The following is a 25843-nucleotide window of genomic DNA, read 5'->3' on the forward strand; positions in this document are numbered from 1 at the left end:
CATTCTTGCGATGAAGAGTCAGTTCTTGTGATGAAAGTCAGTTCTTGTGGTGAAGAGTTAGTTCTTGCGATGAACAGTCTGTTCTGGTGTTGAAGAGTCAGTTCTTGTTTTGAACAGTCAGTTCTTGCGATGAAGAAGCAGTTCTTTTAAAGAAGAGACAGTTCTTGCGATGAAGAGTCAGTTCTTGCGAAGAAGAGTCAGTTCTTGCAATCAAGAGTCAGTTCTTGTGATGAAGAGCCAGTTCGTGCGAGGAAGAGCCAGTTGCGATGAAGAGTCAGTTCTTGCGATGAAGAATCAGTTTTTTCGATGAAGTCAGTTCTTTTGATGAAGAGTAAATTCTTATTAAGAAGAGTCAGTTCTTATTATGAAGAGTGAGTTCTTGCGATGAATAGTCAGTTCTTGTGATGAAGAGTAATTCTTGCGATGAAGAGTCAGTTCTTGTGATGAAGATTCAGTTCTTGTGATGAAGATTCAGTTCTTGTGATGAAGAGTCAGTTCTTGCGATGAAGAGTGAGTTTTTGCATTGAAGAGTCGGTTCGTGCGATGAAGTGTCAGTTCTTGTTATGAAGAGTCAGGTCTTTGAGGTAGAGTCAGTTCTTGTGATGAAGGGCCAGTTCTTGCGATGAAGAGCCAGTTCTTATGATGAAGAGTCGGTTCTTGCGATGAAGAGACAGTTATTGCGATGAAGAGTCTGTTCTTGTTATGAAGAGCCAGTTCTTGTGATGGAGAGTGAGTTCTGATGAAGAGCCAGTTCTCGTGATGAAGGGTCATTTCTTGCGATGAAGAGAAAGTTTTAACGTTGAAGAGTCAGTCCTTGCGATGAAGAGTCAGTTCTTGTTATGAAGAGTCAATTCTTTTGATGAAGAGCCAGTTCTTGTGATGAGGAGTCAGTTCTTGTGATGAGGAGTCAGTTCTTATGAGGAAGAGTCAGTTCTTGTTATGAAGAGTCAGTTCTTGTCTTGAAGAGTCAGTTCTTGACATAAGAGTCAGTCCTTGTGATGGAGAGTCAGTTCTTGTTAGGAAGAGCCAATTCTTGTGGTGAAGAGTTAGTTCTTGTGATGAACAGTCAGTTCTTGTTTTGATTAATCAGTTCTTGAAATGAAGAGTCAGCACTTGAGATGAAGAGTAAGTTCTTGTGATGAAGAGTCAGTTATTGAAATGAAGAGTCAGTTTTTGTGATGTAGAGTCAGTTCTGATGGAGTCAGTTGTTTGGATGAAGAGTCAGTTCTTGTGATGAAGGGTAACTTTTTGTTATGAAGAGTCAGTTATTGTTATGAAGAGTCATCATCATCATCATCATCAGCCTTACTACACCCACTGCAGGGCAAAGGCCTCTCCCATGTCTCTCCAATTAACCCTATCCTTTGCCAGCTGCATCCACCCTTTGCCTGCAAACTTCTTAATCTCATCCGCCACCTAACCTTCTGCCGCCCCCTGCTACGCTTACTTTCTCTTGGAACCCACTCCGTTACCCTTAAGGACCAGCGGTTATCTTGCCTTCGCATTACATGCCCTGCCCAAGCCCATTTCTTTCTCTTGATTTCGACTAGGATGTCATTAACCCGTGTTTGTTCCCTCACCCACTCTGCCCGCTTCCGATCTCTTAACGTTACACCTATCATTTTTCTTTCCATGGCTCCCTGCGTTGTCCTTAACCTGAGCTGAACTCTTTTCGTTAGCCTCCACGTTTCTGCCCCGTAGGTGAGTACCGGTAAGATTATGCTGTTGTACACTTTCCTCTTGAGGGAAATTGGTAAACTGCCACTCATGATCTGCGAGAATTTGCCATATGCGCTCCAGCTCATTCTTATCCTTCTAGTTATCTCCCTCTCATGATCTGGATCAGCTGTCACTACCTGCCCTAAGTAGACGTAAGTAGACCCTAAGTAGACCTTCTATGATCAAACCAATTATGAAGAGTACGTTCTTGTTATGAAGAGTCAGTTCTTGTGATGAAGAGTCAGATCTCTTGATGAAGAGTCAGTTCTTGTGAAGAAGAGTCATTCTTGCGATGAAGAGTCAGTTCTTGTGAAGAAGAGTCAGTTCTTGTGATCAAGAGTCAGTTCTTGTTATGAAGAGTAAGTCCTTTTGATGAAGAGTCAGTTCCTCTGAAGAACAGTCAGTTCTTGCGATGAAGAGTCGGTTTTCGGCGATGAAGAGTCCGTTTTTGCGATGAAGAGTCAGTTCATGAGATGAAGTCAGTTCTTATGATGAAGAGTTAGTTCTTGTTTTGGAGAGTCAGTTCTTGTCAAGAAGAGTCAGTTCTTTTCATAAGAGTCAGTTCTTGTGATGACGAGACAGTTATTGTTAGGAAGAGCTAGTTCTTGTGGGATAAAGATAGTTCTTGTGATGAACAGTCAGCTCTTGCTTTCAATAATCAGTTCTTGTGATGTAGAGTCATTTCTTGCGATGAAGAGTCAGTTCGTGTTGTGAAGAGTCAGTTCTTGTGAAGAGGAATCAGTTCTTTTGATGAAGAGACCATTCTTGCGATGAATAGTCAGTTCTTGTGATTAAAGTCATTTCTTTTGGTGAAGAGTTAGTTCTTGCGATGAAGAGTCTGTTCTTGTGTTGAAGAGTCAGTTCTTCTTTTGAGCAGTGACTTCTTGCAATGAACAAGCTGTTCTTTTGATGAAGAGACAGTTCTTGCGATGAAGAGTCAGTTCTTGCGAAGAAGAGTCAGTTCTTGCAACGAAGAGTCAGTTCTTGTGATGAAGAGCCAGATCGTGCGAAGAAGAGCAAGTTGCGATGAAGAGTCAGTTCTTGCGATGAAGAATCAGGTTTTTCGATGAAGTCAGTGCTTGTGATGAAGAGTCAGTTCTTATTATGAAGAGTCAGTTCTTGCGATGAAGAGTCAGTTCTTGTGATGAAGAATCATTCTTGCGATGAAGAGTCAGTTCTTGTGAGGAAGATTTAGTTCTTGTGATGAACAGACAGTTATTCTGATGAAGAGTCGTTTCTGGCGATGAAGAGTAAGTTTTTGCAATGAAGAGTCAGTTCATGAGATGAGGTCAGTTCTTATGATGAAGAGTCAGTTCTTGTCATGAAGAGTGAGTTCTTGTCATAAGAGACTTATTGTGATGAAGAGACCGTTCTTGTAAGGAAGAGCCAGTTCATTTGGTGTAGAGTTAGTCCTTGTGATGAACAGTCAGTTCTTGTTTTGAATAATCAGATCTTGTGATGAAGAGTCAGTTCTTATGATGCAGAGTCAGTTATTGCGATGAAGAGTCAGTTCTTGTGATGAAGAGTCAGTTCTTTCGAGGAAGAGTCAGTTCTTGTGATGAAGAGTCAGTTCTTTCGAGGAAGAGTCTGTTCTTGTTATGAAGAGCCAGTTCTTGTGATGGAGAGTCAGTTCTGATGAAGAGTCAGTTCTCATGATGAAGAGTCAGTTCTTGCTATGAAGAGTCAGTTTTTGCGTTGAAGAGTCAGTCCTTGCGATGAAGAGTCAGTTCTTGTTATGAAGAGTCAGTTCTTTTGATGAAGTCAGTTCTTGTGATGAAGAGTCAGTTCTTGTGATGATGGGTCAGTTCTTGTGATGAAGAGTTAGTTCTTGCGATGTATAGTCAGTTCTGGCGATGAAGAGTGATTCTTGCGATGAAGAGCGTTCTTGTGTTGAAGAGCCAGTTCTTGTTTTGAAGAGTCAGTTCATGCGATGAAGAATCAGTTCTTTTGATGAAGAGACAGTTTTGCGATGAAGAGTCAGTTCTTGCAATGAAGAGTCAGTATTTGCGATGAAGAGTCAGTTCATGAGATGAAGTCAGTTCTTTTGACGAAGAGTCAGTTCTTGTTATGAAGAGTCAGTTCATGTTATGAAGAGTCAGTTCATGTCATTAGAGTAAGTCCTTGTGATGAAGAGTCAGTTCTTGTTAGGAAGAGCCAGTTCTTGTGGAGAAGAGTTAGTTCTTGTAATGAACAGTCAGTTATTGTTTTGATTAATCAGTTCTTGTGATGAAGAGTCAGTTCTTGTGATGAAGAGTCAGTTCTTGTGATGAAGAGTCAGTTATTGAGATGAAGAGTCAAATCTTGTGATGAAGAGTCAGTTCTTGCGAAGAGTCAGTTCTTGCGACGAAGAGTCAGTTCTTGCTATGAAGAGTCAGTTTTTTTGATGAAGAATAAGTTCTTGTGATGAAGAGTCAGTTCTTCTGATAAAGAGTCAGTTCTTGTGATGAAGAGTCTGTTCTTGCGATAAAGAGTCTGTTCTTGCGATGAAGAGTCATTCCTGTGATGAGTCAGTTCTAGTTATGAAGAGTCCGTTCTCGTTATGAAGAGTCAGTTCTTTTGATGAAGTCAGTTCTTGCGATGAAGCGTCAGTTCTTGTTATGATGAGTCAGTTCTTGGGATGAAGTCCGTTCTTTTCATGAAGAGTCAGTTCTTGTGATGAAGAGTCAGTTATTGCGATGAAGAGTCCCCCAGTAGCACAAGGTGGCGGGCCCATGCGGGTCCGACATGGGCAATGAGGGCTGGTGGCTGCCCGCAATAAACCTACATGGGTGCCTCGTGGGCGCAGTGCTGGCAATAAAGTTTTGGGCTGCCCATTTTATGCCTGAGTGGGCCCCTCGTCAGCTACGCATGGGCTTAAAAAGAGCGGCCAGCCCACCTGGGTCGCACCACAGATTCATGCGGGCAACAGTGCGGGCTCTATCATGGTGAAGTGTGGGCAGCCCCTCTTGGGGCTGCCCGTGCAGCGCCTTGAGGGAGCCACGGTGGTTTTGTGTGGGCAGAGAGATAGTACTCCCACCTTCGGCCTACATGGGTCCTGTGTGGAAAATACAGGGGCTAAACTTTGGGCTGCACAGCGGCGAAGTGTTTTAGGCATGCAGTTTGGGCTGTCTGAGCAACGCCTACATTGGTCCCGCATGGGCTAGGCGTGGGCACATTTGTCATTTCCGCATCTTCCCCGCCTCTATCCTAAACAGGGTATGAAAGGGCTAAGTATGGGCTGTATGCATGCCACCACAGATACATGCGGGCAACAGTGCGGGCTCTATCATGGTTCAGTGTGGGCAGCCCCTCTTGGTGCTGCCCGTGCAGCACCTTGAGGGAACCACGGTGGTTTTGTGTGGGCAGAGATATAGTATTCCCGCCTTCGGCCTGCATGGGTCCTGTGTGGAAAATACAGGGGCTAAAATTTGGGCTGCGCAGTGGCGAAGCGTTGTAGGCATGCAGTTTGGGCTGTCTAAGCAGCGCCTGCGTTTGTCCCGCATGGGCTAGGCGTGGGCACGTTTGTAATTTCCGCATCTTCCCCGCCTTTATCCTAACCAGGGTATGAAAGGGCTAAGCATGGGCTGCATGCAGTTCGTGTGCATAAAATATGGGGTTACATGATGGTGAAGTGCAGGCAAACCCAATAGAGGCGGCCCCTGCAGCACCCTCAAGGATCCAAGGAGGCTAGCTGCGTGTGGGCAAACATAGAATATTCCCGCCTACAACCTACAAAGGCACTGCGTAGAAAATACGTGGGTGGCGCATGGGCATATATCAGCCATTTCCACACATTCCCCGCCTAAATATCTTTTAGAAAAGGGCTATGTGTGGACTATGCAGAGGCAAAATGTGTGCGCGTGAACCTGGGCTATACGATGGTGAATTGCGGGCAACCGCGACGGGGGCTTGCCGTGCATCACTCTGACGACACTGTGTGTGGAAACAGGAGTATATTTCTGCCTGTAGCCTTCGTAAGTCCTGCTCCGATTATTCTGGAGTTTGCAGTGCAGAAACATCACGCGTAATGTTACCGATCGTTGCCCGGCGACACCTATGGACATGTAGTTTCACTTACATTAGCCTGGCTGCATATCCTACATTACATGTAAAAGGACTGCATGGGTACAACAGCGATGGAGCATGGGCGCATGGGTGAAGTGCGGGCATATATATATATATATATATATATATATATATATATATATATATATATATATATATATATATATATATATATATATATATATATATATATATATCCTCAGTATATGGGCTGCCACTCGGCACTTTGATGAAGCCAGACGAATGTGAAATAGCTTGCATTCCCGCGTTCAAGCTAAATATATTCAGCATAGAATATGGAATTAAGCATGTAATTTAAGTTATATGCGCTTCCAAATCGCAAAGCATATAGGTAGACGAATTCCGGCTGCCAGCAATAACTGAGGCGGTCCCCTCTTCCGACCTGGTACAAATGGTTCTTGTCAGTTTTGTTGGCGGTCATTTGGTAATTTGAATTTTTTATTGTCCCTTGATGTTCGATTTAATGAGATTTTGCAGTAATACACATTTTGTTGAAATCTACAATAGAACCTTCGAGATTAACTTTTTCTTTGAAGTTGAGTAAAGCAGACTTGTTCTGCAGATCATATCTTTGTAGCATAAGGCGAAATGTGGTTTATGAGAAACTTGCTGCTGTGTTAAGAAATATGCAGTGAAAGCTCGTTAATCCGGTGGGCAAAAGACCAGAAAGAAAAGAAAAAAGCTAAGAAAACACTTTGTAAAGTTGTTCTGCAAGGAACTGAAAAATTGTCGCCCGCTTTTGACATGAAAACTGCAAGGAAATGATGCACGGAGGCGCGGAGCGCCATAGTCTAACTGCAATTTTGTAACAGTTCGCAGTATATATTCACCATGACGCTAATAGCCACGCGTCAGCGCCTAGCGTGCTTTCCAACGCCGTTTAAAACCAGCGCGCTGCTGCCAGGTCACCTGGCAGGACGCAGCGCACCCTCCTCCCCTCCTCTCCCTCGGTGCATTCCGGAGTGATATCCGACTAGGCCTTACGCCGCGCCGTGCCGTGCTCCGTGCTGCTGCTGTTCGTGTGCTGTTTGTGTCTGATTTCAAAATCGTTCCTTCAAACTTCCGTTTGGATTTCCTGCTTATCGTAGCTTGCGCCGCGTGTCAGCAATGCAGCCGTTCGCGTACTTTGTGAAAAGTCACCACGCCGAGAAGCATGGAGCCGTTTCATATTGACAACACGTTCGGCTTCAACCGTAGCCGCCGTGAAGCAAGAGAAGAAAGCGGTTACTGGAATGCGTAGAGTCTTCGTTTCCAGGTGAGACCCATTGTGTAGCGCAAGATTGCGTGCAATTTGCGACCGCGTAAATAAACGAGCGAGCGCAAAGGAGAGAAGAAGCGGAAGGGACGAGGCTCTGTCAGCTCTGTCCTGTTCGTTTCCCTTCAGCATTGCGCGTGAGTCACTGGTTGTTTCCGCGGCAGCAAAGTGCATTCCACATCGAATCATCAAACTGCTGGTCCGTCAGTGTTCACAGTGTATGCGTTGCGACGCGAGCGCCGAGGTGTATGCATAGATGGGTTTGCTGAATGGCAGGCACGCGTAGGAGTCCTAAAGGTAAATGTGGCAATTGTATACTGCCCAGCAAGGCGCGTGACTATATTTTGGGCTTTCGTTAAGGTAGTTGCCCGACTTCCTGTTCATTATTTCATTATTCGACATGGGACGTGATCGTGCACTGCCTGCACGCGTGATTTTGACGCCAGTATTGGCACGTTGCGGACTGCCGATAGCGTGCGCCGCTCGGTCTGTTAGGCGTTCTGTTATTCGCTACGCGTATGTGCGTCTTTATAGTGATCTGATGTGGCGTCTTAAGGTTAGAACACACCTCTACGAGCCGATTACACCAGCTGTCAAGCTCAGAGTGGGAGGGGAGTGACGCGTCAAGGCATGCAAGCGACTGAGTGAATTGAAGCGACGCGTCACTGCGATACCACAACAGGTAGCTGCCTGCTCAATCACTTTTGTAACATTGGTAACGTTGCCTGCAGCTGTAAAGTTCTTTTAGTTGCTGGCGGCCGTGAATAAAAATCATTGCTAATTGATGACGAAGTAGTAGCCCTAGAAAAACAGCGCTTTGTAGCCCTTTCAAATTAAGTGGTTTTGAATAACCTGAGTAGTACAGAGCTTATCATAAAAACTAGTGTCAGCAAGTGGCTATATGTATTTGAAGTATGGCTGTATAAACATTTTCTTGTGGTTGTGTGAAATGCCAGCAATACAAAAAATTATCAGGAAGTGCCAGGCATTGTGGGTGCAAAATACACAGCTGGAGATTATGATGTTATGCAGGTGAAGTGCCTTCTCTTAAGTAGTGAAGAGGTCTGAAAAGAGCATAATCGGAGATGTCTGCACTGTCCAGATTTGGGGCTGTTCTTGTCTGTGCCCGTTAAGCGTACATTGCAGAGCACAAGTATGTGTCGAGTTTTCTCAGATCTGTTTTTTTTCACCTCTTTATTGAGATCAGTGTGTTGCAATGTCTGCTTTGGACCAGAACGTTGATGGCATGTATTGGCATTCCCCTATTCAAAATAACGTGTGTGTCTCTTCTCAATAGGTCATCTTTAGATAGTGCCAGTTTCGTGCTCAGAAAGAAGCAGTGCTGAAATACAGGGGGGTCTCAGCTGGCCTCGGAACCCTTACAAAACTAGTGAGGAATCTGAGACTCCCTGTACTAGAATGTAGAGAGCGTATGAATCCGAAGCAAGCAACCAATTTTCTTTTTCTTGTTAGTGGTTTTTGGAAAATTTCTCCTGTCATTCTTAAAATTTCGTGGTGATTTTTATCAAGAATCATTAACATGTTTTCTTATGGCCAAGACACAAAAAATGCAACGTTGACAGCACAACACACAGGGTGCAAGAAAAAGGGAAACCCGCACCCTCATACCACGATTGAGTCCAGAGCTGGCCGCTCAGCTCCAAGGCTACACAGCAACAACGAGCACACTGGCCTAGCCTCAGCTCAGCCGCTTTCTCTCTCTCCCTCTCTAGTTCCCTCCCAACCTGTTCTTCAATGCAGCCAGGCTTTAAAAAATGCCAGTATGAAGTAATGGGCTACAGGGCAGCATTCTAAGGTGATATTACAGCATGAGAACAATGTTTTTTTCCTCTAGTATCCATCTCCCATGGCACTCCTCATAGACAATCATAGAAGAAGGATAACCATGTCAAGCTTCTGCAGTAATGCAGGTGTCACATGGCACTCCTCAGAGACTGGTCCAGCAAATACGTCTTATTTCACTTGATGAAAAGAATATGAATGGTGTTATATAGTGCAGCTATGAATGCACATCAAAGATGAAACATTAATTGGACTTGACATTTTCTCTTCTGTGGCCTCTCACTGTATAACGAAAGTAGAAACAGCGCTAATTTTTACACAAACCACAGAGAAAGAACAGACAGGACAGCGCCCGTCCTGTCTGTTCTTTCTGTGTTGTTTATGTAAAAATTAGCGCTGTTTTTACTTTTGTTACACAATGTTACACCAACTAGTCCAGCAAGATGTACTGTTAAATGAACTTTTCACTGTAGTTGCAATATTTTTACTGCCTCTAGTTCTGAGTGAAAAATAAGCACTGTCTACTGCAAACTACTTCAAGGTCTGTTGAATTATAGCCTGTGCACAAAAAAGCTAAAAGTGCTAAATGAAAAAGGTGAATGTTCACCATAAATTGTTACCTCTGCGATTATCTTGGTCAGTTCTTGATTTTTTTTCGCCATTTAACTTGCTTGGTGATGACACTGTGCAAGTTCACTGAATATACTTGCTCTAATACACTTACAGGAAATTAGGAGCTTGTAGTGACCTGTTTGACTCAGCCTTTCGGCATGCTACCTGATATCATAGTTCAACAAAGCTTGAAAGAAACTGCATATACTATGGACACCAAATGTTTGCTTGCGTCTTTTTCAAATGCCTTAGACGTTAATGTGCAGGCATGGACAGAAGTAAACGGAGCGTGCCGCACAAGGAAGAACTGCTTTTCAGCGCCGCCTACCAAAACCACACGTAAGCTCAAATTCGCGACTTGCATATGCAGGCCCCCTTCCGGCGCAACCCTCTCATTGCTCCGCTTGCCTCGCATTCGGCCGTAGTCAGGGTCACGCTGAAGATGATTATGGTCGGATGGTTGTGCCCTTAGTAGCGAGCGGGCATTTCGGAGCGCACAGACCGCTGCCCTTGATGCCACAAATCCCGCGGGGGCGACGCTATCATTATGTCGTTTCATTTGTGGCAGCCGTAGGCGCGTTTCCATCGCAAATAGCGCGCGTCCTTCAAACTTTAGTTTCCTCTGGGATTCATTTCCATCTCGTTATAGATCAAATAAACTCAAAAACACTCGATCCACCACCGCAGTTTCAGGTTCTTTTATTACAGTTACCGTTCATTTTCGGCTTGCACCTACGGGGAACCGATTGAGCGGCAAAGCATGCGCCCTGTGTGTCTGTACTGCACCACAGTGCTCCTGCATTGGAACCTCGCCTAGGAGGTCAGCTTAAAATGAGATGAAACCGCCGCTCTTGGCGCTTTTTGCAGCGTGATCCAGCGTCTCAAGGATAGTGACTGCTTCCAAATGTGCTGGATGCAGCTGTTGGGTTTCCACACCTATATTCTCTAACAGACCAATGTCTATATGTAAACGGTAGCAGTGAAGTAATACAGCTCGCACAGAAGAGTATGGATCGCTTGCCGGGTTCTGTCGTGGCTCATACTCTGATTAGTGGGCGATCACGGGCACTCATATGCCGAATTTCGCACGCGGGGCACGCAACAGTGACGCACTGCTGCCGCGGCGTTCGTGTGTGAGACAGCGGGTGCTTGTAGTCATCCTAAGATCCGAAGGTGCATGCAAAGTGATTACCATGAGCTCTGCTCTGCACATGACAGCGCGATACGCAGCGCACTGTCTCAGTGGTGATAAGAGCAGGATTCAGTATAGGGGCAGTTTGTTTCGAGGGAGACAGGCAGGGTACATGCACTAGTGCTGCGTCAGCGCCTGGTAGGGACAAGGCGAATCATGAGTGATAACTGTAGAAAATTAACACAAAACTGCGGCAGTATGACGAGTATTTCGAGTGCGTTTGCTTGCGAGTGAGACGCAGCAGAGTCCCAGCGGCAGCAAAAGTTCGAAACATACGGGTTTGCGGCGCAAACACGCCTCCAGCTGTTTCAAACGAAGCGGCTTAATGGTAGAGGCGTCGCCGCGCAATTTGCCTTATCAAGACAGCGGTCTATGTTTTCGGAAATGTTCGCTAGCTACACAGACCACGACCATCCGGTCATGATCATCATCAGCACGACACAGACGCCGGACGAATGCGAGGCAAGCGGAGCATTGAGAGGGTCACGCCGGAAGCGGGCCTGCACATGCACGTGGCGATTTCGAGCTTTCGTCTGGTTTGGCTAGGCGGCGCTGACACGCAGTTCTTGTGCGGCGCGCTCCGTTTACTTCTGTCCGCACCTGTACATGAACCACCCCGTGATATTTGCTCTCTGACTGGTAAATAATTTATAATTGTCTTTCTCCTTGTTGTTTCAGTATTATCAACCGAACGATGGCTGCGACGTGTAGTTGGTTTTCAGGTCATGTCAAAAGCAAGAAAACTGGTAATATAGCTGCTGCTATGGCATTTGTTGTCATTCCAGCTTTTGAAACAGGCTGTTTTAGGTGTTGCAGTGCATTAAAACTGCATATCAACATTTATATTGTAGCTTTTCCATGACTCAGCAGACCTAAAGGCCAACTGGGCATGACAGTCATCATTCGGCTGATCAAGCCTAAACAACATCAGAGAAGGGAATGGAATTATGAATTATTTAATGGTAGGCAAATACCACTTAGGGATTCATGTATTCTAATGTCTAATGCAGCGTTTAAAAAATATGTGACCAAAGTTACGTTTTTATAGTCCTTGAAACTTATTTTTTAGGTGTTGTCTTTTTCACTGTTCTCAATTTGCAGAGGTAGCAGTGTTCAGTACTGCTTACCATCTTTTTGTTGTTCTCTTTTCATTCATTGGTTGGGCCTTGTTTTGCTGTGTTATTTTGTGTTCTGTAATCGTATAGAGCATCCCTTCTTTTTTGTTTGTGCAACACTTCTGTTCAGTGTTTTTTTTTTGTGGCAGACCTCATGACAGCTGGCAGCTTTCCTTTCATTTTTGCCTTCTCCTCTGACGGTGCTCATGGTACTAGACAAAATATAGTTTACTGAAAGGCTGAATTCTAAATTGTACAGCATCATTAAGGTGCCCTCTTCATTTTTAGCACATGCCAATAATGGTGATGCCTACTGTTGCCAAGAATCTTACATTGACACAAATTTGTTTCACAAGTGCAGGGCATGCTTTGCTCTCATGTAGAGTTTGTGCATTTACAGTGTATAGTTTGTACATGGTCTCTTAGTTGGTGACTGACACAGTGGCCTCATTGGCTGAAATTTATATTAATATGAAGGTTAGAATTTGTTTTTCTCACTGCTGATGAGCTTTACAGGAGCTTATGATGCCTTCAACAGTCATGTGTTTTTTATTGCTTTAGTTAGAATACTGAGGCTCAAATGAGCGAGCATCTGAGGCCTAAATACCAGTATAACTTCGTGCCGTTTGTCAGCTTCCTTTATGATGTGCATAACTGCTCAAGTAGGAAATAATTTCAGGTCTTAGGGGTCGTTTATTTGCTTTTGCTTTTCAGCCTTTATGCCAGATGTCAGATTTTGGAGGATAGTTTGTCACATCCTTCATCATTGAAGTAGGTAGCACAATAACCAGCCGTGACAATTGGTCATTATAACTAAACACCCCACCATCTCTTTATGAGCACACCAAAGCTGAGATCTGATGGCAACTTTGATGAGTATTGACACCTGAAGTTGTCTTGTTACAAGCCTAATGTTTCGGACCACTTTAAAATTTCCTTATGCCATTGGGTTCAAATCTTGTTTTTGCTTGCTGTCAAACTCGCTCAACGGCACTTTAATTGTGAAAATTAGTATCACACTTGGAAAAGGCAGCCAGGTCCTTCATTGAATGTGAGGGGTGCACACTGGAATCCTGCTCCTGCAGCAAATCATGTGGGTGATATTGGAGGTTGTGTTAAAAAGTAATGAAGCATAGATATGAAAATGGTGATACACAGTTATTACCATTTTGTGGCCTTTGACCAATTTCTGTCTTTTAAAGGCACTGTACTAAAAAGAAAGTGAAGTGCACTGGAGCCGCTGGAAACCTTTTGTGTGAAAAAAGGCAAACTGACTGTGCTCATGACAATTTGATGATTGTGCAAAATTTCAAAATGACCATTTTACTACTTCTTTTTGAACATGTACTCTCTAGTGTCACATAAGGTGTAATGACAGAACTTGTCTCTAATTTTCTTTGCACTTGAGTTTTGTTTCTATTTATATTTTGTATTTCTTAGCATGAACACCACAGGCCATGCACTCCTGTATTACTTTGTATAAGGAAACAGTGGCAAGTCAAGTGTCTCTGCGTGTGGGCCCCTCGTTGAACACTATTCTAAGGCACTAAGTTGTTTGCCTTGGACTATATTAATAGCTCATGCGCTTCTAGCTGAGAAAATAATGTTTCGTTCAATTTTGACTACAAGAACTTTGCTAACTAGGCAGCATGTTGAGGACACGTTAGATTTACTACAGGTAAACCGGAATTAGTGCCTTGCTTGACAAGGGAATGGGCAAGAACTGCAAGTAGAAAATTGCTCTTACCAGTCACTGCGAAGCCGCCGCGGTGGCTGAGTGGTTATGGCACTCGGCTGCTGGCCTGAAAGACGCGAGTTCAATCACGGACGCGGCGGTCAAATTTCGAAGAAGGCTAAATTTTTGAGGCCTGTTTACTGTGCGGTGTCAGAGCACTCTAAAGAACCCCAGGTGGTCGAAACTTCAGGAGCCCTTCATTACGGTGTCTCTCATAACCTGAGTCGCTTTGGGACGTTAAACCCATATAAACCAAACCAAACCATAAACGAAACCAGTCACTGCGCGTTGATTTAAACACTGGCAGTGCTCCTAGTATTTTTATTTTCAGTATTTGCTACCACACATACTAATCTGCGATTTTTAAGGAAGAAGTGAATTTTTTTCAATAATTGTGCAGTTAAAGTTGCATGTTCTAAAATTCGAAGCAAGCAGTTGCATTTTGTACTTCACACTGCTATCAGAACTCACCACTATTGCATGACACCATCAACGTCAAGGTGCAAGTCTTGTGTTGCTAATAAACGAAATGATTTCTTACTTTCTTGCTTCAACAGGCGTTAAAGCATACTGCTGTTGTTGCTGTGAAGCGCAGAAATACAATTATTATCATATTCGTGGCTGCAAATATGGCTAAGAATTTTTATATGCTTGTTCTTTTCCTTTAGGTGTATCTAAATTCAAGGTAGAGAAGGCAATGTATTACACCGTGTAGGGAATCCCAAAGGATGCAGTATTTCCCAAGAGAACTGCCATTCCCATCTGGTCAACAGAAGCAGTTGTACTATGCAGTTCCAGTGGCAAGTGCTCAGGAGGTGACAGCGGAAGGCAAGGAAAAGGTTCTCCACAAGGCTAAGCATAGAAGGCTGGGATAGTCGGTTCTGGGAAGAATTATGAGACATCATTCCAGCGCACAAAAAATTTGTCCGGTGTCCGTGGTGTCTATCCTCTTCGTTCTTGTATTTTTGTGCGCTGGACTGTGAAAAATGGATGAACTGAGAAGTAATTGCTAGCTGTAGCAGGATTTATCTCAGGGGCATATACTCCATCAGTGTATGTGAGAATTACAACTCAGGTTTGTTAGGGGTTTATAATATGAAAGCGCCAAACAAAGGATAATGCCAAACATACAAGACGTGATCAAATATTTGTAGATGTTGTCTTCATGTGAAAGTTTATTTACAGGAGGTTGATTGAAGGGTTCAGTTAGCTCGTGTGAGGATAAAAGCAGCTTAAAAGCCTAGGCTCTATGTGCAGTGCGGCACTGCATGATCAGTGAAATTACTCATAATGAACAACTTTTAGTGAATATGTACTTTTCGTGCCATGGAAACAGAAGACGGACGGTACTTAGCTGTCATTTGCCCTGAAGCTTTGATTTTAGGTACTGAGGCCTAAGTGATGCTGATTCAGTATAGGCATTTGTGGGTGCCGCCACATTTGCCATCATCCATGAATCCTCTGATTGCCTCTACTTAACAACGAAAATTTGTATGTTATAACTTGTAGCCATCACTGAAAGCAGTTTGCATGGAAATAAGCTTGAATTGAATGCTAGCTGGCCTATTGTTTAACTGTCAGATGCCATGATGGAAGTGACTGTTAGAGTCCATCATGTAGCCCATAATGAGCCCCTGTTTGCCCTTACCTTCTCTGATCTCTTGTCTAGCTGTTATGCATACAGTTTTACAAATCACGTTCTAACTTCGGCTACTTCAGTTTACATGTAAAAAGATTTTGGCTACTTTTTACTCAAGCATAGGTGTGCTTGAGCACTCTTTCGCTAGCTTTGCTGTATGCTTTGTAAAAATAGTTTGTAGCATTGAATATGACAAAGCATATCTTAGCCACTTTTTTTTCACACTTAGCAGGGACGGCCCAGTGGGGCCTGTAGAGATGGCTCGAAGCGGTTGCAATACTTTGTTGCATACATGTTGGGAGGAATCATGCGACTTGTGAGTTATGTATATGTGTGGCAGTAAACATTGCTACTTTGGAAAAGGCGAAGGTCTGCCATACAATGTCAGCGAAGCTTAACGACCCCCACTTGGTCTAAACTAATTTGGAGCCCTGCACTGCAGCGTCCTGAAGCCATTATTGTTTTCTGCCTTGCTGTGAGAAGCGGCTCATGCAAGTGATCTGCCTGCTTAGAACCAGTCAACTTGTTAAGCTTATTCACTTACCTCATAATCAACTCGGGCATTTTTATAACTGGAACCCTAACGTCTCGATGCACCAAAAGAAGTGCATCTCACTGGAAGACAGGGTGTTCTAGGCACAATAGTGGGCAATGCACAGTACGCAGATTCTAGTGTGGGTTTTGTATGTGTGCAAGTGTCTGCAGTTACTCTGCAGTCAACTGCATCAGAGGCTCAGGATGTGTATAGCAAGCCATACCTAAACAAAACTCATGTGCGCTCAGGCAGCTTTGGTTTTAATACATTCAGCAGGAAAAATAATCTGGCAGCTTTTTTTTGCACATCTGTTGGGGTTTTACCAGTGCCAGAGTTCATCGCATCTTGTTTAAGGTTTCCTTTCGAATCATTAGCATTCCACCCTTGTCAGTTTGTATGTGGCATTGAGCTCAAAATAAATTTCAGCAGTAGGCTTTTTATGCTGTGCTGCGACTTTTTTGGAAGAAATGAAGAGGAATGGCCTTCTAAATCGCTGCAGCCAGCGATGCAGTGTTTTACAGTTCTTCACCCTGTGCGCATAAAAAGTCTCAATACATGGATTTTGTCACCCTGAAATATACTCGCATCTGATATTTTTTTTTAGTGGAACTACATCTTATCTCCTTTTTGTGCCCATCTTTATGGGCATCTTGTAATCATTTCTGTAATTCCTTGATTTCTCTTATTTTTGTTTTCTGCAGCAGTAGAATTTCCATATCAATTTATTTCTCTAGGTTACCATGTATTAGTATCTCTGAGCCTCGTAATGAATCAAATTACCGGAGATGCTGGAGTGCTGTTGATTTTCTCAGAAAGCCTGACTGTTAGAAGGACTGTCATGCTCAATATCAGCTGCAATGCTAAAATATGATAGGAATTCAGATTATGATGCAGGCGTACCCAACTGTGTTGTAAATATATGCAGTTAGCTATGAATACAAAAAAAACAACGCAATAATTCACATTTTCATTCACACAGTATGATGATGAACAGGGGCAAGGGAGGAGGCACCTCAGTGTTTTTCGGTGTCTTCCCCCTTGCCCGTGTTCATCGTTGTACTGTGTGAATGAAATTGTGAAATACTTGCTCATCCAGACACTGATTTCAAGCAAATTAATGCAAGTGGGGTGCTTTATGTGAGTAGCATTGATTTACTATAAAGCAGAAGACAGTTGATTTACTGCAGAGGCATTGCAAGTCGTATTGAATGTGTACTCTATGTTTGCACCACTGAGCTAAATTTAATAGCAGTATTTGCTGGTTGTCTTTGCACTGTGATTATTATAGTGTATTTCACACAAATTCTTGATTTTGTTCTGTTGTTCTTCAGGCATTGTGGCTACACAGCTGAAGTCAAGCCGCTATCAGTGAAATTCAACCTATTCGACTTTGTCAGAAAAGATGCACGCTGTAATGCTAGGGGCCTCCATCTTGGCTATTCTGCCAATTTTGTCTGCCAATGAAGCTAAGGATGCTTTTGTGCAAATGTGAGCATTTTTTCTTTCTTTACGATACGTGCTTGCTCTTAGTCTTCGGCAAGAACAGAAAAGATGTAGTTATGCGCATGCTCCAGTGTACAATCATGTGAAAAATTATGATGCTGCGAGTGTGTGCCACACTATGCCTAACTGCGTGCAGGTGCCATCTGATGAAATGCTCGTGCCATCAAGGCCGGCGCAGCGAGATTGATGGATGTTAGTGCACCTGACTCGACATCAGGAGTGCTTGCTGTTTTACACCATTTGGCATGCATTCGCTGGGATCTCTTAATTTTTCTCACGATAGTATGTCCAAACTCACAGCATCTCAATCAAGACATTCTACGGTATACCAACCACACCAAATCGAATAGTACACCGACCACACCAGGAAACACTAAACCAAAGCACACCAGAGCCGGTATCAGACAACCGGGTCATAGCACAGAAAACCAGACCAGGACGCACTAAAGCTCACCACACTACGCCACATCAGGACCCGTGTCTGAAAATCCTGGCCTGGTCGGAGCACCAGACACGGTCACACTAGAATCCGTGGCTAAAAAAGCCAGTTTGGTGTAAACACCAGAAACTGGCTGGTGTTTTTCTTTCGACTGGGTATATGGCATTTCTTTCAATTGTGCTTAAGAACTACTGGCAACGTATTGATTCCTTTTAATATAATTTTGATGCAAAGTGTTTTGTTCAGCTGTAGTTTAATTTGAGCCCTCTACATATGGTGAGTCCACTTCAGATTAAGTTGGGACTTCGAAATTGCCTCATGTTGCATTTGGATTTGTAGACCTGAAAGCTTCATTTTGTACAAGTGTATTTGAAAGAGGATTTGCTGTATATAATATCTAGCCTACTACAAGAAATTAGCACAAGCATTAGCCTTGCTGTTCATAGTGGCAGCTGGCGGTTATGTTCTTACATTACTCATTTAGCTCCAGACTACAATTTTGCCATGGTTCAAGGTGGCCTTAAAGTAATGGCTTCACTTTTTCCACCTTATCTTATTTTTTGGGAAGTGTATGCCTTTGAGTCGTGCATAAAAGGAAGTTAATATGATGATGCAAAGATGGGCGTTTAGAAGACAGCAGAGAATTCTGTTATCTTTAAGCTGAGTCACACCACTGTGATCATAGGTCTCTTTGAGTCCTCTGTATTATCCTGTTCTACAACCTTCTTTTTGTTGACTTGCACATGGTTCCTCGAAGAGGGAGTTTTATGAATGGTTCAGTGTATGGTTTTCATGGCATAGTTCACTTTGTATAATCTGAAAAATCTATTTCAGACCAAAAAGCTAGCACTCATTGGGAGTGAGCCAGCTGAGCAGGCTACAAAACTTATTATGAAGACTAGTGAAGACTCCTGTGGCCCTTATGTGCACATTGAAGGGGCGGGGCGAAAAAGAAGCATTTAAGAATCTGCGGCTGTACAGCGCAATTTTTGGTGAGTACATGTGAATCTTCTGAAGGTTATAGACACTTTGTGAACACACCATCTAATTGAAGGAAAAAGCTACTGTCAATCTACCTGGTGTGGTTTTCAGCACTTCCGTTATCAATTACTGAGTAGCCATCCAAATTTAAAGGACTATAGGTACCAAATTTTTGCTTGTGCGTTTTCTTCTTTCAAACGATGCGTTAGACATTCTATACATGTACGACCACTAAATAATTTATTATTTAATTTCATAGTGGTGGTTCAAAAGTGCAAACACACACTGACCAAGAGACGACACACAAACCAGCACTGATCTTACAACTGAATTTTTTATTAGGAAGAAGCACGTCATATATATACACACGGAAAAACAGCGCACATGTGCGATGTCAACAAGACTCCTAGTGCTAGTAAAAGGTAAAAACCGCTTTAAAAGCATGTGTGTATCTGCAGAACCGTTACCCACTATGTAGCATATTGATTTCTCGAAGCAATAATGTAACTGATGGCGCACTCACACACCCATTACTTTTTCTGATAATATGAAACGCCTCAGCTAGTTCTCTAGTGCGCTGGTCAGAATTAGCGAACAAGACATCAGTATCGTCAAAGAAATGGCATACATTTGCACGTGAAACAATGCTTACCTAGGTTAGTTTCTTTCTTAAAGAATTAGCGTGCTCCATGAGCCGCACGTTAACGCAGTGGCCAATCTGGCCTTGTAGGTAAGGCCACAGGACAGGGATTTGATACACTACCCCCAGTCTTACAGGGCACATATCTATTTTCATGATTTATGTTGCATGCTTTTCTTTTGCGCCCTTCATGCTTTCTTTGAACTGCCGCTCCCACTATTTCTAGCTTGTTAGGTGCAGGGTACAGAACCTTTACCCTATGCTTGCTCCCCACTCTTTTTAATCCGGTGCGACAGCGTGCGGACATATGGCATAACCACTGCCTTTCTTCTCCCTTCTTCCGAACCCGTTTCCAGCCCCGAGGTACTTGCAGGACGGTTTCAGCTCATGGGGAACTGTCTGCACTAGAAACGAGAACGGTGTCCCGGAAACCAGCTTCCCTACATCTTTCTATTTGGGTACGAGACTGGGCATCATTTTATGATAAGATTTCTTTACTGCCATGCCAAAGCATCCCGTAACGATGCCACTTTTTACAAGCTTTGAATGAAAGGGCCTGTAATTCAAAAGGGGCTTTTCACTTCTACGGGAATACTGCCAACAGACATGGTTGGGTTCGAAAGAGAATTTTAAATCAAGGAATTGCATGACTTTTTCTCGAGGGTCTTCATGTGTGAACTTCAGCCCCGACTAATTATGTGCAAAACTATGAACATTTGACACAAATTCGGGATTCACTAACCTAGCCAGCACCAGGTAATCGTCCACATAACAGAAAATGCGTATGCAATAACCGGCTAGATCAGTCTCAGCTTTCATATCAACCCGGCTTAGATAAATGTTACTGAGAATGGGAGCTACCTTGGCATCTATGCTTAAACCATCACATAGTGCCAGGCTCTCATATCGGTGGAAATCAGCTACTGCCTCAGAATTAGGTACGAGAAACGGATCCTTTACGCGAAGTGACGACAAATGTTTGCAAAGATAGGTAGACACAACCAACTGCAAAGAATATGTCTCAGAGACGATTGCGCGGAAAGGAACGTTAGGCTTGTGCGTTTAACACTAAATAAATTTTCTAGCACCGATGTTCAGAGGAGGCGATGACTTTAATTCGGAAGTTTTAATATAAAGGTATAGCAAAGAAAGTGAAGGAAGCTGGACAATCGCGCTAAAAATTTTCTTTAGTGCTAAGATGCACAAGCCTAAATTTCCTTTCCGGGCAAGCGTATCTGGGCACAGTTCTTGGCAGTTGTTTGTGTCTACCTATCTTCGCAAACATTTGTCGTCACTTCGCGTAAAGGATCCGTTTCTCGTACCTAATTCTGAGGCAGTAGCGGATTTTCTCCGAAATGAGAGCCGGGCACTATGTGACGAGAGCGATGAATGCGTGTTCCAAAATGAGTGTGGAATCACAACAGGATCCTTTCTTTAACTGTTTTCGTACTACCTGAGTAACACGTTTGTTGAGTGGGATGGTCGTCTTTATATGCAGAAATCGGGTGTGTGCATAAGTGCCAAGGTAGCTCCCATTCTCAGTAACATTTATCTAAGCAGGGTTGATATGAAAGTTGAGACTGATCTAGCCGGTTATTGCATATGCATTTTCTGTTATGTGGATGTTTACCTGGTGCTGGCTAGGTCAGTGAATCCCGAATTTGTGTCAAATGTTCATAGTTTTGCACATAATTGGTCGGGGCTGAGGTTCACACATGAAGACCCTCAAGAAAGAGTCTTGCAATTCCTTGATTTAAAATTCTCTTTCGAACCCAACCATGTCTGTTGGCAGTATTCCCCTAGAAGTGAAAAGCCCCTATTGAATTACAGGCCCTTGCTTTCAAAGCTTGTAAAAAGTGGCCTCGTTACGGGATGCTTAGGCATGGCAGTAAAGAAATCTTATCAAAAAATGATGCCCAGTCTCTTAGCCCAAATAGATAGATGTAGGGAAGCTGGTTTTCTGGACTCAGTTCTCGTTTCGAGTGCAGACAAAGTCCTCCGTGAGCTGAAATCGTCTGCAAGTACCTCGGGGCTGGAAAATGGTTCGGAAGAAGGGAGAAGAAAGGTAGTGGGTTATGCCATATGTCCACACGCTTTCGCACCGGATTAAAAAGAGTGGGAAGCAAGCATGGGGTAAAGGTTCTATTCCCTGCACCTAACAAGCTAGAGAGTGGGGGCGGCAGTTAAAAGAAAGCATCAAGGGCGCAAAAGAAATGCTTGCAAAATAAATCATGAAAGTAGATATGTTTTCTGTGTGACTGGCGTAGCGTATCAAATCCCTCAGTCCTGTGGCCTTACCTACATAGGTCAAATTGGCCGCTGCGTTAACGTGCGGCTCATGGAGCACGCTAATTCTTTAGGAAAGAAACTAACCTAGCTAAGCATTGTTTCACGTGCAAATGTACACCATTTTTTGACGATACTGATGTCTTGTTCGCTCATTCTGACCAGCGCACTAGAAAAGTAGCTGAGGTGTTTCATATTATCAGAAAAAGTAAAGGGTGCGTGAGTGTGCCATTTGTTACATTATCGCTTCGAGAAATCAATATGCTACTTAGTGGGTAGTGGTTCTGCAGATATTCACGTGCTTTTAAAGCAGTGTTTACTTGTACTAGCACTAGGAGTCTTGTTGACACTGGGCATGTGTGCTGTTTTTTAGTGTATATATATATATGACGTGCTTCTTCCTAATAAAAAATTTGTAGCAAGTTCGGCGCTGGTTTGTTTGTCTCGTCTCTTACATGGTTCGTATGTGTGGGCTTTTGAACCACCACTATGCAACAACACCAACTAGCGCAATGTGCAGTATTTCTGCAATTTAATTTCTTCTTGACGCTGTTTCGGTTTCATCAGTCGAACAATGACTGTGACGTGTAGTTGGTGTTTAATTCACATGAGGCATAAAAATTGGTTATAGTATTGCTGACAGGTCATTTTTTGTCATTCCAGGTCTTGGAAGAGGCTGGATTAAATTTCGTAGTCAATTAAAGCTACATATCAGCGATTGTATTAGTTTTTCTAGTCGCATCATGTGACCAAAACATCAACTTCACGACAGTCGGCGTTCGGTCGATGAAACCAAAACAGCATGAGGGAAGAAATTCGATTATAAATTATTTAGCGTGGTTGTAGGCAAGTAATACCTGGTAATCCATGTATTTTATTATCTAACGCATCAATTGACAGAAGAAAACACGCAATAAATTTAGGTGTCTTTAGTCCTTTAATGGCTCATGCACCTTTAGGTTATTCTTATTATGGATATTTATGTTTATCATGGTTACGGATATTGACAGCAAACGAAATATGCTGATATTTCAAACATTCCACATTGTAGCATTGCATACGGCTATGAAGCCTTTCCTGAAAGATGTGCCTGTAATACTTTTGAAAGTGATTTTTATCCACCATACTGAATATCAATTTGATGTGTGTTTATTTGTTCGTTTTTACATCTGCTATGCAGCGCAGAATCCCAACAGCCACCATGGAAGGCAACAACAGAGTGGCTGCGTTCGTGCTGGGGGCGAGAGACTGGGATGGCGGTCGGAAAGTTCGGACGAAGGGGACGGACCCTTCAGCCCAGTAATTGGGGCTTTGTATGCAAGAACGCCCAAAATGTCTTGCAAAAACAAATAAATAAATAAGAAGCATTCTTACTTGCATTGTAATTTCAGTATTAACATGTACACAAAAAATACTGATGATGTGAATAAAGCCTCTCTGGGTTGTCAAGGTGGGCCGTAAGGCATACAGCTATTGGTTCTATATGGGTTATCTTTGTTGACTTCCCGCAAGTTATCACCTAAGAAGCCCACTGGGACCAGAACGGCTAGACAACAAGGGCCCAGTGCGGGCTTGCCCACGGGTGCCCAGTACGGGCTAGCCTACACGGAGACCCGACACGGGCCAGCCCACAGAGGCTCGCACGGGCCAGCACACGCAGGCCCGACACGGGCCAGCCCACGCAGGCCCGGCATGGGCCAGCCCACGCAGGCCCGGAACGGGCCAGCTCATGGAGGCCCGGCACGGGCCTGCCCAAGGGGATCCAGCGCGGAGCCTTGTGGGGCTATGCAGTAAGCCCAATGGGCAGTCCTTGAGGGTCCCCCCGATGCCGAGTTGCAAATCCCGCACATATCCCACGTCGGGCCCCTATGGGCAGCCCGTGCCGGGCCCACAAGGGCCCGCAGTTCACAGCCCCATTTGTGCTACTGGGGTCAGTTCTTGTGATGAAGAGTCAGTTCTTGCGAAGAAGAGTCAGTTCTTGCGACAAAGAGTCTATTCTTGTTATGAAGAGCGAGTTCTTGTGATGAAGAGTCAGTTCAAATGAAGAGTCAGTTCTCGTAATGAAGAGTCAGTTCTTGCAATGAAGAGTCAATTTTTGTATTGAAGAGTCAGTCCTTGCGATGAAGAGTCAGTTCTTATTATGAAGAGTCAGTTCTTTTGGTGAAGAGTCTGTTCTTGTTATGAAAAACCAGTTCTTGTGATGAAGAGTCAGTTCCTGTGATGAAGAGTCAGTTATTGCGAGGAAGAGTCAGTCCTTGCGAAGGAGAATCAGTTTGTCGATGAAGTCAGTACTTGTGATGAAGAGTCAGTTCTTATTATGAAGAGTCAGTTCTTATTATGAAGAGTCAGTTCTTGCAATGAAGAGTCAGTTCTTGCAATGAAGAGTCAGTTCTTGTGATGAAGAGTCATTCTTGCGATGAAGAGCCAGTTCTTGCGATGAAGAGTGATTCCTGCGATGAAGAGTGTTCTCGTGTTGAGGAGCCAGTTCTTGTTTTGAAGAGTCAGTTATTTCGATGAAGAATCAGGTCTTTTAATGAAGAGAGAGTTTTGCGATGAAGAGTCAGTTCTTGCGATGAAGAGAAGTTCTTGCAATGAAGAGTCATTTTTTGCGATGAAGAGTCAGTTCTTGCGATGAAGAATCAGTTCTTGTTATGAAGAGTAAGTTCTTTTGATGAACAGTCAGTAGTGATGAAAAGTCAGTTCTTGCGATGAAGAGTCGGTTCTGGCGATGAAGAGTCAGTTTTTGCGATGAAGTGTAAGTTCTTGAGATGAAGTTAGTTCTTATGATGAAGAGTCAGTTCTAGTTAGGAAGAGTCAGTTCTTGTCATGAAGAGTAAGTTCTTGTGACAAGAGACAGTTCTTGTGATGAAGAGGCAGTTCTTGTTACGAAGAGCCAATTCTTGTGGTGAACAGATAGTTCTTGTGATGAACAGCCAGTTCTTGTTTTGAGTAATCAGTTCTTGTGATGAAGAGTCAGTTCATGTGATGAAGAGACAGTTCTTGTGATGAAGAGTCAGTTCTTGTTATGAAGGGTCAGTTCTTGCGACGAAGAGACAGTTCTAGTTATGAAGAGTGAGTTCTTGTTCTGAAGATTCAGTTCTTTTGATGAAGAGTCAGTTCTTGTGATGAAGAGTGAGTTCTTGCCAAGAAGGGTCAGTTTTTGAGTTGAAGAGTCGGTTCGTGCGATGAAGTGTCAGTTCTTGTTATGAAGAGTCAGGTCTTTGATGAAGAGACAGTTCTTGTGATGAAGAGTCAGTTCATGTGACGAAGAGTCAGTTCTTGTTATGAAGAGTCAGGTCTTTAATGAAGAGTCAGTTCTTGTGATTAAGAGTCTGTTCTTACGATGAATAATCAATTCTTTTAATGACGACACAGTTCTTGCGTTGAAGAGTCAGTTCTTGCAATGAGGAGTCAGTTCTTGTGATGAAGAGTGAGTTCTTGCGATGAAGAGCCAGTTCTTATGATGAAGAGTCAGTTCTTGTGATGAAGAGCCAGTTATTGCGATGAAGAGTCTGTTCTTGATATGAAGAGCCAGTTCTTGTGATGGAGTCAGTTCTGATGAAGAGCCAGTTCTCGTGATGAAGAGTCAGTTCTTGCGGTGAATAGTAAGTTTTTGCATTGAAGAGTCAGTTCTTATGAATAGTAAGTTATCTTGATGAAGAGTCAGTTGTTATGAAGAGCCAGTTCTTGTGATGAAGAGTCAGTTCATATTGTGAAGAGTCGGTTTTTGCGATGAAGAAACAGTTCTTTCGATGAAGAAAATATTCTTGCGATGAAGAGTCAGTTCTTGTGATGAAAGTCAGTTCTTATGGTGAAGAGTTTGTTCTTGCGAAGAAGAGTCTGTTCTTATGTTGAAGAGTCAGTTCTTGTTTTGAACAGTCAGTTCTTGCGATGAAGAAGCAGTTCTTTTGATGAAGAGACAGTTCTTCTAATGAAAAGTCAGTTCTTGCGATGAAGAGTCGTTCTGGCGATGAAGAGTCAGTTTTTGCGATGAAGTGTCAGTTCATGAGATGAAGTGAATTCTTATGATGAAGAGTCAGTTCTTGTTAGGAAGAGTCAGTTCTTGTCATGAATAGTAAGTTCTTGTCATAAGAGACAGTTCTTGTGACGAAGAGGCAGTTCTTGTTGCGAAGAGCCAGTTCTTGTGGTGAAGAGATAGTTCTTGTGATGAACAGTCAGTTCTTGTTTTGAATATTCAGTACTTGTGATGAAGAGTGAATCCATGTGTTTCATGTGTCAGTTCATGTGTGTTTCAAATTTTCTTTCAGTGTTTTTTTGTATATTCATGTTGCACTGTATTGCCCCTCCTGCTAGGGCCCAGAAG

At 43.3% G+C, this 25843-nt stretch overlaps 1 long non-coding RNA gene across 1 annotated transcript; it reads left to right on the forward strand.

The window, feature by feature from the left end:
• Window positions 1-6750: 6750 nt before the first annotated feature.
• LOC144100245 (uncharacterized) lies at window positions 6751-22892 on the forward strand. The gene is made up of 4 exons (XR_013307570.1): window positions 6751-7039; window positions 17002-17158; window positions 18447-18604; window positions 22700-22892. It is a non-coding gene; the product is annotated as an uncharacterized LOC144100245 (long non-coding RNA).
• The last annotated feature ends 2951 nt before the right edge of the window (window positions 22893-25843 follow it).

This window comes from Amblyomma americanum, chromosome 1 (genome assembly GCF_052857255.1).
Source record: "Amblyomma americanum isolate KBUSLIRL-KWMA chromosome 1, ASM5285725v1, whole genome shotgun sequence".
In the NCBI taxonomy this organism is placed as follows: Eukaryota; Metazoa; Arthropoda; class Arachnida; order Ixodida; family Ixodidae; genus Amblyomma; species Amblyomma americanum.